Here is a 15,062-nt window from a genome sequence, read left to right on the forward strand (position 1 = left end):
TCAGTAAAGCTTAGGAGTCCTCATAGAAAGACAGAAGAGCAATATTAGCTTTTCAAGTTACAGTCAGATCAGTTGTTTTGTATTCAGTCCCCATCCAAGTATAGTGAGGGGACGACATAATATGGATACGGCAGAAGCAAATTAATTGTATAATAAATCCTCTTGGTGCTAATGGCTCTGGTGTTTTTGGTGTTCTGAAGTGTGATGTTACTAATCAAGAGAGTAGTGTAACAAGAAGGATAATGTTGACATTACTCATAACAATATTCTAGGGTAGTGACATCAGAAGCCTCTAATTCCTTTATTGGCTTTACCAATGTTTTCAGCTGGGGGAAAACACACCAAATGGATCACACGCTCACCACATCTGTCGAATGCTGATTGTTTGCCCTGCTATTATGCTTATTACTCAAAATTTATTGCATCTTGAGTCCTGTGGAACAGATGCTACATTAACTTTTTATTTTGGGCAGAAACTTCTACATGCCTCATTCTTTTAAAATAACATTTATTGGGTGGGTATTATAGACGTTTAAGTGTTTGCAGAGAACTCTTCAGTGATCTCTTCTCAATTAAGTGTCACCGATGAAATCACGTTCCAATGGATGCGTCTCACCAGAGAGATGAAGTTAAATATAGTAAGATCCAGAAAATGGTTATACAGATTATAATTGGCAAGCCACAGTGATGATCAATGGTGCAAACAGAAAAGACAAAGGAAGAGACAAGAAAGGGGCTGGAAATTATTACCGGTATTACCATATTAGAGGTGTATGAACAGAGGAAGCTGCTTTATATTGGGACATTAGTCCCAGCTCCGTTTTGGTATTATGTATGCTGAATGACAGGGCCTGTCCAGGATTTCAGACTGAAGCCACTATCAGCTCTACCTAGAAGTGCTGGGGATTGAACCTAGAATCATATGTATGCAAAGCAGATGCTCTTCCACTGACCAATGGCCTTTCCCCCAGTAATACTAGGCAGAGCTAGCATCAGCTGTCGGCATGATTAGGCTTCTGCCAAAGCCCGTGATTCAAACAAGGCAGAAGCACCAGCTTGAAAGGGTGATTGGGGGGAGGCCAATGTCGCATGTGTGACATCACACACAAGTGGACGACCTGACAACTGGTGCGTGATATCAGGAGGAATCAGGGGCAGAGCTGAAAACAGCAGCCATGCAGCTTCAATGACCAGTGGCTCCTGGCACCACCACCAGTGGGAGGCTGCTTCAATCCTCCTTTCCCTCCATGGCAGGAGGAGGAGGAGAAGGAGCAGGCCACTGGAGCCATGCCTCACTGGGCTCCATGTTTTGGGATATTGGGGGGCCTGGCCTCTACTCCAAAAATATTGAGGAAGCCGAAAAGGGCTTGGCTCCCAGGAGCTGGTGCCTCTGATAAAAGGACTCTGCATGGATGAGGCTACTGCAATTCAAACAAGAGAAAGTAGACATAATTGTGAACTATGACTGGCAGGCCTGGTGATATGCAAGAGGTGGAGGTATCTATTTGCCTTGTATGGCAGCAGATGGTCACAGAGTTGGAAAAGTTTATCTAATCTATCTATCATCTAACTAACTAACTAACTATCATCTCATCTATCTATCTATCTATCTAGTTGCAGGGTACACCAGGAACATGAAACATACTGGGCCTTTATTCAAATTCAAACAGTGATTCCTATTCACACGCCTTTAAACCTCCAGGCTCAAACCTTCTAAGAATGTCAGTAATAACCGTCATTGAACTCTTCCTGTCTCCACTGCTGCAAATGTCAGTGGGCTGATTTTAGCACTGCTAAAAGTGAACATAAGAATGCTAACCTATTTCAGGGAGATGTAAATGTTACTGAAATATTATAGGTGGAGCTCTAAATGCTAATTAAAATGGTTATTGTCTCTAAAAAGTGCTTCAGTACTATTACATTTCTTTTCACGCAGAGGGCCAAACTTTGCACTGAGTAGCAGAAATGATTCACGATAGCCTGGCTGCTTCCTGTCTTCATCGCACATCAGCTCTGTCTCTGGTAGCTTTGTCAACACAAGCAAATTACTTGTATTGTTAGGAAGAGAAAGGAGCAGATGATGAGTTTATGGTACGTGAACTGAGTGTGCATTAGCATTTGGAGCACTGCTACAATGACACATTGAACAAATCATACAGTCATCAGAGAGCAGGACAGGATCCTGTGGAAGAAACTGGCTCATTTGATTAGAGCATGTGATTTTATCATCATTTCTTATCATTGCCAGAGCCGTATAGGCAGTTCAACTACATAGAAGAGCTGAAGAAAAAATGTAAAAACAACAGCAATTCTGTTTCTTTTCCAGACCCCGTAGGGGAAAATGCAGAAGAGATGTCCCTTAAAGATATTTGACCAAAAAGCATTTTTTTTTAATTTGGAGACCGAAGAGAAACCACAGAGCAGCTAATGGATGAAAAACTCACAGAAATAGATATCTTTGGCTAGAACATGAACTGGCCTGGCTAATGTTAAAACTTTTAACTACCTATATGGCTCTGGCAACACTAAGCAATGATTATAAAATCACACACTCAAACCGATGAGCCAGTTTCTTCCACAGATTCCTCTCCTGCCTCTCAGGATTGATTACTGTCTGATTTGTCCAGTGTTGTTGGAGGTATTTTGCTTTCTCCTGACACATCAAGCCTTCACCTAAACCAAATTTCAAGGTCTGTGATCCAGAGTTTTAGGAAAATGTGAGTCATGATCACATAGACTATAGGAGCTTCCAGAATGACTGTTTATTCACACTATGTTCGAATGAAACTTGTGCTGATGTCACCTGTCTAAGAAGTATTCATCCTCATATGTTTCCACAGAGGTTATAGATAACATTGCCAGCTCTCCCACACTTTCCAGCACAATTTTTGATCACATTTCTGTGGGGACTTTTTGGGACCCAAATTTTCTGTGAATAAACAGTCTATCTAAAGGTATTCTATGTGTCATTCAGCTTGATAAGAGCATAAGAAAACCCCTGCTGGACCAAGCCTCCAGCTTAAGTGCTTACAGGACAGCAGCAGGACATATTTACTGTCACCACTGAAAACCATTGCCTTTCAGATTATATGAATGCACTGAATATGGTTTGGTCTGTGCTGGCTGTTTCAGACATGCCAGCTTCCACTTAACTCTGCCTCAAGTGAGTGCTGAACATGTATATATGAATTTGCCTTCTGTCAGGGGCAATAAGTATAGGGATCATTATGCTGGTGGGTTGCTAGACCTGGATTTAACTAACTCAGTGCACTAGCAGACGCTAGTGCAAGCGCTCCTGCTAGTGCATGTCTTCCCCCCTTTCCTTCCCCTGTGCTCCCTGCTCCTCTTCCAGATCTGAATCCCTTTGGACTCGTGTGTGGGTTAACAACAAAAATAAATGGCAGGGTGCTTGGATTCAAAATGCACAGCTTGCACAAAGAGAGTCTGAGTAGCAGAGTATTAAACTCACAAAAGTTGAGCAGCAGCATAGCATGAGGAATATAGGTTGTTAAACCTTTTTTATGTCATTCAGCTGCACACAGCAGCTGACCTCATTCTACCTCTCTTGCCATGTGCAGGCCACACACTGTTGAGTAAGTTTAAAATGCTTTACTTACAATTTCAAGGTCTCAGTCATACATCGTTCCATGCAGCAGCAAGGATAATACAGGCAAAATTGTACTGGGTAAAAAATACAGCAAAGTAGCTTCAAACATGTCGTCTGTGCTTGGGCACAAGCACAGACACATCCTTCTCATGGCTTACAAGAGAGAAGGGGGGTAGAAAGGCATCACTTCCTCTCTGGAGGAGAGTGGACATGACCTAACTGAGTCTATCTAGCAACACAGCTCTGTGGTCCTTAACCCCTTCATGCACCAACTAACAGTCATGCATAGTTATGTTTGACTGCAATCTCTCACAAGGACAACCCTTAGAACAGTGTGCAGGGTGAGGAAAGGAGGAATCGTTCCATCTGGCAAGCTGAAATGTTTGCACTGATAGAATGATCAGAAGAGCACAATGTTTAATTCCTCCCTTCAACTTTTATTCCCATGCTTCCTCCTGATGAAAGTCACAAATACACACATCAATGTTACTATTTGGGGAGCGGGGAGAGATGCATTGGTGACAACAGCAGTACCACACAAATCACAGCTTGGAGAAGGATTTTTGTCCAGAACATGATCCCATACTTGATTCTCCTTGCTATTCATCACCATAATCCATGACCAAATACAAGGTTAACATAACATGTCCCTTGACTGGAAACTCCTGGCTCTCTGTTTCATGGTTGAGTGGCAGTACATCACTGGTCCCGCCCATGTGGGATCCAGAGTTTACCGTAGGTTGGAGCATGAGAAGAAGCCATGTGGAAGCTGCTTCCCACACCACTGCCCCCATGCATGTATCAGCCCAGCATGCCGCAAAACAGGAAAGAGAGATAGCGAGATTGTGCTGGGCATTTCAGTGTTTTTTGGAACAAGATAAGAGACTTTTCAGAGCCAAGCCCTGCTTGCTATTTCAGCTAACCATAATTGAGAGCAAGTCTGCCAGAGATACAAAAAAAAAAAAAAAAAGTGGTGGAGGTGGGGAAGAGACCCTTTTTAGTTCAAAGTTCTGAATCCCGTTTCAAGTGTTATCATTGAGTCATGTTCACACAGTTCCTGTAAGCCACCATCAAGCTTTCTTGGTGGGAGATGACAGAAAGAGAGCCCTTTGTACTTTCCCTTTGAATAGCCTAGTGATCTCTTTGTCAGTGGCTTGATTTTAGTGCTACAATGACCTCCTATTTCTCATACTTTGAACTCTTGTTTTAAAGCTTAGCAATGCAAGTATGGTCATAGATCTCATGAGCATAGGATGGAGTGTTTTATTGCTAATTGTTTGGATCTTGGCTTTTTTTCATTTATATTGCTTTAAGGAAAGAAGGGGTCTGCCTAAAGCAACGTTGAATATAGTCAACACAACCACCATTTATGCACATGCAATCTGTGCACAACTGAGCTTACGTGCATCATGTTGAACCCAGAACTGAATTTAAAAATGGCCCTAAAAGAGCGCAAAAAGGTCAGAAAAGGCACAAAAACAGTTCCTAGCAATCCCACAAGCCTTTGCAATTGCAATCCCAAGAGCCCTTGCACTGACCATTCCTGTGGTGATTTGGAGTTTATGGAAGGTGGTTGGGAGAAAGCGATTGTGGTGAAGTTTGGCAGGGTGCCTCACTCTACTTAATAATAGGGCCAGCCCTGTGTCAGGGAATGTTATTTCCAACTGTCTTCAGTTTGGTGGAGTCTGGGGGCTTATCCACACTTCCTCTTGTCTGGTTGCTTATCCCTGGGGGAAACTGCTCTTTAGTGCTCAATTGGAGCAAACAGCAATTTGGGTTCTTTGCGGATTGCCATTTGTTCCAATTTATCGCTAAAGAGCAGGTTTTCCCTGAGAAAGGAGAGGGCAAGAGGGAAACTGCTCTGACTCATTCTTTCTAAGCATGGAACAAGTGGAAGTGTGGATGAACCTTCAGACAAATATGGCTTAATTTATTATCTTTCAGAAATAGGATTTTTGAAAAGAAACAAGTTCTTACGTATATCTTCTCTATCCCTTTCTCCCACCCACCCCCACCCCATTGTCAGGAAGAAAACATGCTTCAAAGAATAATCCAGCGCTGTATTTCGTGCTTAAATGAGAAATTAATCCTGCAATCCTAAACACACTTACTACGAAGTAAGTTGCATGGAACACAGGGCTTACTTCTGAGGAAACCTGCATAGGATTGTGCCGTACAATCTTAACTTTTTGCAAAGCAGCTGTTAAGAGGAAGCAAAGGTTTCACTTTTTCTGGGCAAGTACGTTCTGCCAGATGTGTTGACAGTTTCTATTTACTGAAAAGATTAATTAATGTACTGGGAAGCAGGGCGGAAAAGAAAACTAGTAAATCATACTGGAGATGGGAAGAGTCAGGGGAAAGAATTGTATAAAGAAAAACTCCTTAGAAATCCACCCAGATTTCAATCATAACTACCCAAACCACAGGGCAGAATCAGACCTGGCAACCCAGTTCTGACTTGTGCTCCACAAGGACAGCCTCTTCAAAAGGACATGGCCGCTTCAGGGATGCATGTCATTATCTGAAGCATGCCTCAATGTACAGATTGCCATTTAGTTTTATTTTTGCAAAGGTCTTGCACATGGCAGGCTTTCTGCCTGCAGCTGAGCACTTCTGGTTCAGAAGATTCACATGCTCAGCAGGACTGGAACCTGCAGAGGACAGGAGTGGTGGCAGCAGGTGTGACCCCAGCCTCCCCTGCCTCTCATCCATGCATTCATCGGCTTTCCAAAATGAGCAACACTGTCCTTTCTTCATGCAGCCTGCAATGGCTAACCAAAAGAAGCACCAGTTTAGCTGATCCTGTGTAAAAGAATTGCATCCTGAAATTTTACTTCCAAATGCCCCTTAGTATTAGAGGTGTGACTAACCTGCTCAACCCTTTCAGGAAATACGGCTAATTTTGTTATGAGCATGTTAAGATTTGCAATTTGAATTTGGCTGATCTCCTCTGGACTTAGCAAACAGAGAAAATCTCACGAGGGCCGGATCTCTTGACCCTCTGCAGCTCACAGCCAGCCAGATGTGTGCTGCAGAGTCAGCTCTAAGGGCTTATGCCGGGGGCCAGCAAACCTTTTCAGCAGGGGGCCAGTCCACTGTCCCTCAGACCTTGTGGGGGGCTGGACTGTATTTTTTTTTGGGGGGGAGGGATGAACGAATTCCTATGCCCCACAAATAACCCAGAGATGCATTTTAAATAAAAGGACACATTCTACTCATGTAAAAACATGCTGATTCCTGGACCATCCGCGAGCCAGATTGAGAAGGCGATTGGGCCAGATCTGGACCCCAGGCCTTAGTTTGCCTACCCATGGCTTATGCACTTAACTGCTGGTCTCATTGTGCACTGATATTGCTATCAGTGACTGGGACGCTTCAGCCTGATCTGTTTGCAGGGAGATTAGATGATGTTGGCTACTTAATGAGCATTCATTCCTATTTGTTTACAGGGAGGTTAGACGATGTTGCATCAGAGCAAGTGTTATTCTACGCTTTCCAGTGCATTTTCCAGTCACTTTCCTAATGGCAAAAAGTCCTATTGTTTAGGGTAGCGGATTTATTGCACAAGACCCTCCTATCAAACAACTTGACTTTGCTGGTGCATAGTAGAATCCCACTCGAAAATAGCAACAGTTTGGAAGTCTCCTCAGATAGAAATGGGTGTCTTGTATATGGTTACAGGGAGGCAAGCAGCTCTGTGAAATACCTAAGTAAGGGAACATGCACAGAGTGATGAGGGTTTTTTGGGGGGTTTTTTTTTAAGTGTGATTGCCAAAGAAGAAAGACGAAAGTTTCTTTTGCTTAAAGAATCTCTAAGGATTGCAGAAGCAAAGTGACTGCTTTTGAGTGCTTAAAAAAACACACAATAGGGGATGAGTGTTGCTCTCTTGTAACACACACAGAAGTTCTTGTCCTATTATTTTAAGCAGGGAACATGAGCAAGCTTTCCCCTCTATTCTGCTTGCAGCTACTTCCCAACATTTTCTGGATCTTTTGAAATTATAGCTGCGGATCTCTCATAACTGTGTGCTCCCCATCTCTGGCACTTGACCACACGTCACCCCTCTTTTTAAACGCTGAGCATGGCGAACATGAGCACAGCTGTATCCCACCATAAGGCTACTCACCTCCTTCTAATATGCAGATATGAGATTTTGAGCTACTAGCACTGGATTTGGTCTAGCAAGAAGAGAGCGGCGAAAGAGAAATCTGGTTTGTTAAATCATCTGTAAAGGTCCTAGGTCATTTGGCTGCTGTTTTCTTTTGAGAGCACATATTGTCAAGATATTTGTTTACCATTGCCAGATGTTCCCCAATTTTTTAAAGAAAACATCTGTATTGAGATCCCCCCCCCGTGTTCACTGAACAATGTTACTGTTTTTGCATTCCAAGAATATCCCCACCCTATCTTCTGCAGACCCCTTCTCTTCCAGCGGCTTGGCCTGTGCCAGAACTTTCTCCCTATAAAGACATTCCTATTCCCAGGGGAAACTGGGGCAAAGATCTTCAACAGATCAGACGCTCATCAAATTGCCATTCTTGTGGCTCTTTGGGGGAAGGTATGATAGTCAATTTCCCCTAGGCACAGGGGTTTCCAAAACAGGTGGTTTACAACTTAAAATTACAAGAAAGTAATTGTTGAGGAAAGGTGCCCTGGTAGGTTGTAGGTCTTCTTCCTTGGAAGTTTTCCTGAAAAGCTGGAAAGATGTCATTTCTGAAAGCCAGAGGAATAGAGGGTCTTCTCTCCTTAAGTGAGAATTCCAGACTGGGTGATTACCTTTCATCTTTCTACATTCCTGCCTGTCTCTCAGTTTCATGTGCTTATTTTTTGGCACATGAATCTGGAATCCCAAGAGAACCCCTTAAAAAATTGTGCAGTACAACAATACTCAGATGAACAGCAGCTATTTGGATGGGTGCATGTGGGATTTCCTTAGGATTATGCTGATCTGGAGATAAATAAAGAAATACCCAGTGATTTAGGGGAGTCAGCAGATATTCAGAAGATGAGGGCGGGGAGAGATGCCACCATTTTTCAACTACCTCTCCCTAGTAAGTGGTTGAGACTCTGACACATCAGTGCAGTGGATATGTTAGCCACAGTGTGACACAAAGTTAAACATGGTGAAGCTCACTGAAACGAATAAGATTAAGCACTCTAGCTTGCGGTCCTAGCTTATATATTTTGACATTGAGCTGGTGACACTTACATTGGAAATGTGGTGCCAGTTTCATCTCTCCTGGCATTCTCAACATTATGTGGTCATTTTTGTCGATGTCACTTTTTCCCGGATTGTGGAAGTTGAATGTTTGCAGCAGAGGGCAGAGTAGAGTCCCCAAATCTTCTCCAACCAGAAATCTCTTGCCTTGCTATCTTTGCACTACAGTGGGAATTAAAATGGAAAGCCAGTTCAATTTTAGACTGCTGGTTGCAATGAGGACCGTCATGGCATCAGTCTCCAGTCAATTTCTCTCTCTGTGGGCCTTATCTTCTGCCCACCACAGCTCTATGAGCTTCTCTCTCTCCCATCTGCCTACGCTATGTTTTTTGCTGTTTTCCAGGCCCCAGCCAAAGACCCTTATCTGGTTATGAATGTTCCTGATACTGCTCCAGAATACAGGATGCTGTTTCGACCATTTGAACAAAACAGCCATATTTTTATGAACTCTTGTTTGGCTTTTAAAGGGATGAAACCCAGTTTATGTGCCACAACAGCTTCAGTCAGCACTGATCCGTGAAGCTGAAGAAGTATTAGTGGGATCTTTGGAAATAAAGACAGCAAGTAATCTGTCTATTAAGGGGGTTTAGATTTAGAATCTCTTAGTATTACAGGCTGGAGCAAGACGCCACTCTTGGATTTTTCTTTCTGTATCCTTTCCATTTCTGTCTAGTGTTACTCCAGAAATGGAGTAACGTGAGCAGAAGCTTTAGCAGCTTTACTTTTATGCTGAAAGACGTTTCTGTATTAAAATCCCCTTTTGCTCGTGGTTGGCTGTGGCGGTTAGAACTCTGCAAAGCACCATGCCTGCATTAGGGATGGCCTGGTCAAATCTATCCCATTTCAGTTTTTCAGTGTCTCATTTTTCCAATCTTAAATTCAGTTTTCCACATTTCCACAACAGTTTGTGATTTGTTTATTTTTAATGCCTCATGAAAATACATCAGCAAATTCCTCTTAATATGCACATGTTTGTATGCAATTTCTCCTAAAAGACCCATTTTCACAAAGCAATTTTCCTGAATGCAATGCATTTTTAATACATGCGTTTTCATTGATATATTACTGCAGTATATGCAGTTTTGTGTGCATTCATTGGCTGGAGAATTTCATTGCAAAATCTGGAAAACTGCAAATTTTGAAGGCTAGCATTGTGTTGTTTTGGAAAGTAAAAATTAGCCAGGTTCATTTTTAAATGCAAAGTGATTCAGATTCCCCACACCCTATCTGTAATAATGGAGCAGAGAGATTTTTCATTTGATAGACTGTCAAAGGCAAATCCTATCTTTGAAGGGCTTTCTAATCCAAGTCTGGTTTCAAGATAAAGAACCATAAATAGCCTGAGCCTGTTCTAAAATCCAAGGCATTGGCCTGATCTTAGAGTAGTACTCTTCAATGAATACACACACACACACACACACACACACACACACACACACACACACATACACACATAGTGCTTTCTTTCAGGCATGACCTGGAAGTTGGTGGAGTCAGCAGAAGGTTACCCAATACTGTTTCTGCCCAGAATATATGGCTGCAGTGACACTTTCAAATCATCTTCCAGATTAGTGTTTTAAAGCCATGATTTTGGATATTTAATCACCATCATCTCATAGTACACAGAGGACATGAACGAACATGTTTGGTAGGGTTGCCATAGCTGGAATACTGCAGTTGGCAGCAGTGTCCGAGTAGAAATTTGTGAAATGTCCGGGGAAAACCGAACGTATGGCAGCCCATGTTAGCAGTGCTGCTTTGGCCGATTTTCCATAAAAATAACTCAAAAACAGCATTTATTTTTTTTGCAATTTTGGCAAAAAACCCTCATAGACAGAAAAGTGACAGTGCTGGGCAAATCAAACATTTCACGAGACATTCACTTTTATGGTGGGGAGTCATTTTATTGACTCTGGCTTTCAGAAACCCCTACAAATTACCTGCGGTGGAACCTGGACGACTTAATAGCAGACCAGCTCTACATCCCTTTTACAAGCTGTAAACACCACGGGTTTAAAATGTGAGGGAGAAGCTCAGAGCCACACACCCAAAGGGCAATTGGAGTTAGGCAGGGCTGGAAAGAACCAGGCTGCTGCCAAAGAAATATACTTCATATGCCCAGAAGGCTTGTTTGTGGTAAGGGAGAGCTGAGTTCGCATTAAAAGGAAAATGCTGGATTAACATAGGGAAGTGGTTTTGTACATGGCTCAGTTCGTGAGTTTGCATGCACTTTTTTAAAAAGAGGCATAAATAATATTTAAAAGAAAACATGAATCCCAGCACTGTCTAATAATAATAATAATAATAATAATAATAATAATAATAATACCTTTGTTGTCAATGTACAACCTGCGTACAATGAAAATTATCGAAATTAATATGGTAAGTCCTATAGAAATTGCAATAGGTTGGGGACAGATACAAGAGTATATGTGAGATAGGGAGATTGTAAAGAGGTGTTGACTAACAGGTACTTTTGTAATGTATATAGAGCTAGTGCTACATAGTCACCCAGTGTGTAAGCTGGAGAGTCCCTGGTTTGAATTTCACTTCAGCCACAAACCAATAGATGTTCTTAGGCAAACGACTATTAACTCAGTCCCCACCCTTACAATCTGCATTATGAGGTTAGTAATAGTGAGACCTAGCCACACTTATATGCACTGGCCATGTCTACACTTTGCTGTAATGTGCTCTATGTGGGGCTCTTTTGAAAGATACCTCAGGAACTTCAGCTGGTTTAAACTCTGACCACCAGGGTGACCGCATAACACCTTCATTATACCAGTTGCACTGTTTACTTGCACATTTCTGAGCAAAATTTAAAGTACTGGTTTCAGCCTTTCCACCTAACCTTAAACCTTTAACCTAAAGGGCTTGGGCCCAAGTTGTTTTGCACCCATATCAACCTGCCCACACATAAGATCTTTAATGGAGACTATGCTCATTTTGCCTGTAGGCTAGTGAACTTCGTAGGCACAAAGAAGAAGACCTTTTTAGTGGTGGCATCTTGATTCTGGAATTTGTTGTCTGTCAACCTCAAGAAGATCGCCACACACCAGTCCTTTGGAAAGGCTTTGAAGACTTGTTTCAGGCAAATTATGTATGGTGTGTGTGTACTGCACTATGAAATGGATGAATTGGGAAACTAAGTTTTATATTCTACGCTGGAAGGTTGTTATTATAACTGGCTTTTAGTTCTGGAATAATTGTAGAAATGACTTTGAATTTATATTTTGCATCGCTGATGTTTTCTGGAAACGCAGTACTCAAAAGGTTTGCCTAGGAATATTTTAATTAACCAAATAAGGGACATCACATTTTAAGCAATAGCCACACCTTTGCTACTCACTCCCCTTTAATGCATGAGCAACACATGTCGGGTGCCTTCACATCTGAAGTTTAAATTTCCAAGCTTCTCTCATGCTATTTATATTAACCATGTGGCAGAGAACACAGAGGAGATGTATTTGCGATGCAGAAGGGGCATTATATTTGCATTATTGAACTGATTGAAGCAAGAGACGCTCTTAAGCTTCACACGTGAAAACACTCTTTCTGAGCTCCTACTTCTCCAAATCTGGCAGGGCATCAAGTCAGATTTAGTTAGCACTGGAAGATCCAACCTAGCGGCTTTCAAACACAAAGATCAAAGTGACAATGCATACTGTTTCAAGATATGGCATGTCTAGTTCTTTTCTTATGAACAGATAGAGATGATTTAAAGGCACTTATTTAAAGGTAGTGCCCCGCGTGCTCACTTAATGTGAGACAATTTGGAACAGACTTAGTCTGGATGAGGAAGCTTACTGAAATGTAACTGCATTGGGAAGAACTGTGAGCAGACAAAAGGGAAACAATGGAATTTAGGACTAGAAAGTTCTCGTCCTAAGGATTAAGCAAGATGTGATATAGTCCATGCCATTAACAATTGTGTGAATATTAAAAAATAAATAAATAGCAGGAGGGCTCCAGCCCACTGCAAATCTGGGTAAGGCTCATGAGGGTGGGAAATTGAATTTAATCTTTTGCTCCTGCCTTGGTCCCAATCTAGACTGACACAACACACATTTTACCTGTTTGCTACACCATTCCATACAATTGCTAGCTGCATGAATTAAGTCATGTCCAGTTTGGGCTTTAAGCAACTGCATTACTCTGTGAAAAAAGGAAAGTTATTATGCAGTTATTTAGTTACAGGCTGTTAAAGAATACTTCAAAGGTGCATCAGTAAGGATGGATGGATCACTCTCTTGCCAGACCACATCAGTTTCAAATGTGCTCAGTCATAAATATATTCTGCTCCATTTCTGAATCGGTCTGATTTAAAAAAAAAAAAAAAAACTCCAGGAAATTTTATATATTTTTCAAAAATTGCAATTTTTGAATATATATTAGCCTAGAACATAGAATCATAGAACTGTAAAGTTGGGAGGGAACCTGAGGGTCATCTAGTCCAACCCTCTACAATGCAGGAATCCTGCACATAGCTATCCCTAGTGGACTCAAATCACCAACCTTCTGGTTAACAGCCAGACACATTGACCCATTGCACCACAGGTCTGGGGGATGAAAATTGTTTATATACATTTTATCCTGAAATTTGCATTTCTGTATGTACAATATTTTAATCTAAAATGTGCATTTGTTAGTGTATTTTGGTATCTTTGTGAGCCAAGAACTGAATTTTAAAGTTCAGAGAAATATAAAAAGTGAATACTGAGCTCCAACCCACATGGTAGGACACCGGTTTCCTTTAAAAAGTGGAACAAATTGAATCCTTGTATCAATGTGCTTTTTTCTTCTTCTTGCTTGAGGCTACAACTCTAAACAAATCCACAAGGGATTAAGTACTGCTACACTCAGACATACTTTTGAATAAACATACATTGGATTATTCTGCATAGCACAGTGCAACGTATATGGCATACTGTCAGTTATTTTGTTATATCATCAAACTCCCAGGCAAAGCCCACAAAATTCAGTAAGAATATTATATTAGAATGAAGACAGATTTCCTCATGAGAATGAATGGAAAGTGACACCCACTGTGTTCACTGTCTGGTTAGTGTGTTCAGTTTATTTCCACAGCTTGGAATCTTTCCTCTTGGCTAAAGCTGGAGACCATGTAAAAAGTTTATCACCAGCCATAACTACAGAAAAGTGCAGGAATTAAAATTTGAGGGAAAAGGGAGAAAGTTACGCACAGGGTGACAAGCTGAAACCCAGCTCAGCGCACTGAACACTGTTATAGAATTGCATACCAGTGACTGGGGGGAAAACAAAAATCAACAACAACTTACAAGCTTTGTGTGAGGAGAGGTAAAGAATCTCTGAAACACTTCTATGTCATATGATGAGACTTTATATCTTATGTCTCAGTTACTAATAGTCAAGGTTCCTTCCCTGCACCTAAGAAATAAATTTGAATTTCACGTTTAAGTATGATTACAAAAAGGTTATATAAGATTAATACTTATCCATTTTATGTATTGTATCGCTTTTGTAGCTTCCTGCTTGTCAGATTGATGCTGGTTGATCTATGTATTTACCTGAAAAAGAAACAGAAAGAAATGTTATTGTGAAGAGAGAGAGAGAGAGAGAGAGAGAGAGAGAGAGAGAGAGAGGGAGTATGGACCACTGTTATAGAAATAGGACTTGGATCTAGAATGAGTTCAGATATTTTTTATTGAATATTTCCAATATTTGTTGAATATTTGTTGAATATTTCCAACAAGTGTTGACTGCAGTGTGTAGGTGTGTTGCACGAACACTCCCCACGCTCCTCCTGGGGCTGGAAAGGGGTAAGTTTAATCTCTGGTTTGCTAGTAAAACTGAATGACTGTGACGTATGTCTAAAAAGTGTGTCACCAACATGAAAAGTTTGGAAAGCTCTGACAATGAATGGGATGATATTGCGGTGGAATCATAGAATTGTAGAGCTGGAAAGGACCCTGAGGATCATCTCGTCCAACTCCCTGCAATGCAGCAATATGCACTGTCCCATGTAGGACTTGAACCTGCAACCTTGGCATTATCAGCACCGCGCTCTAGCCAACTGAGTAATCCTGGTACTAAGCTTTTGTTCTTGATCTTGCCTCCTCCCTCTCCTTAGTGCTACATCAATAATGTCTTTAGTCCTTACATAGGTCCTTACATAGCTATGTACAAGTCCTTACATAGTCCTTACAAGTCCTTACATAGTCCTTACAAGTCCTTACAAGTCCTTACATAGG

General features: G+C 41.5%; 1 long non-coding RNA gene across 1 annotated transcript; it reads right to left on the bottom strand.

The window, feature by feature from the left end:
* Positions 1-1,403: 1,403 nt before the first annotated feature.
* Positions 1,404-13,036, bottom strand: LOC309338316. The gene is made up of 3 exons (XR_014154868.1): positions 12,903-13,036; positions 8,818-8,988; positions 1,404-1,421 (listed from the first exon to the last, which is right to left on the bottom strand). It is a non-coding gene; the product is annotated as an uncharacterized lncRNA (long non-coding RNA).
* Between the last annotated feature and the right edge of the window lie 2,026 nt (positions 13,037-15,062).

The sequence above is a fragment of the Podarcis erhardii genome (assembly GCF_964252035.2).
Source record: "Podarcis erhardii genome assembly, chromosome: 3".
Lineage (NCBI taxonomy): Eukaryota > Metazoa > Chordata > Lepidosauria > Squamata > Lacertidae > Podarcis > Podarcis erhardii.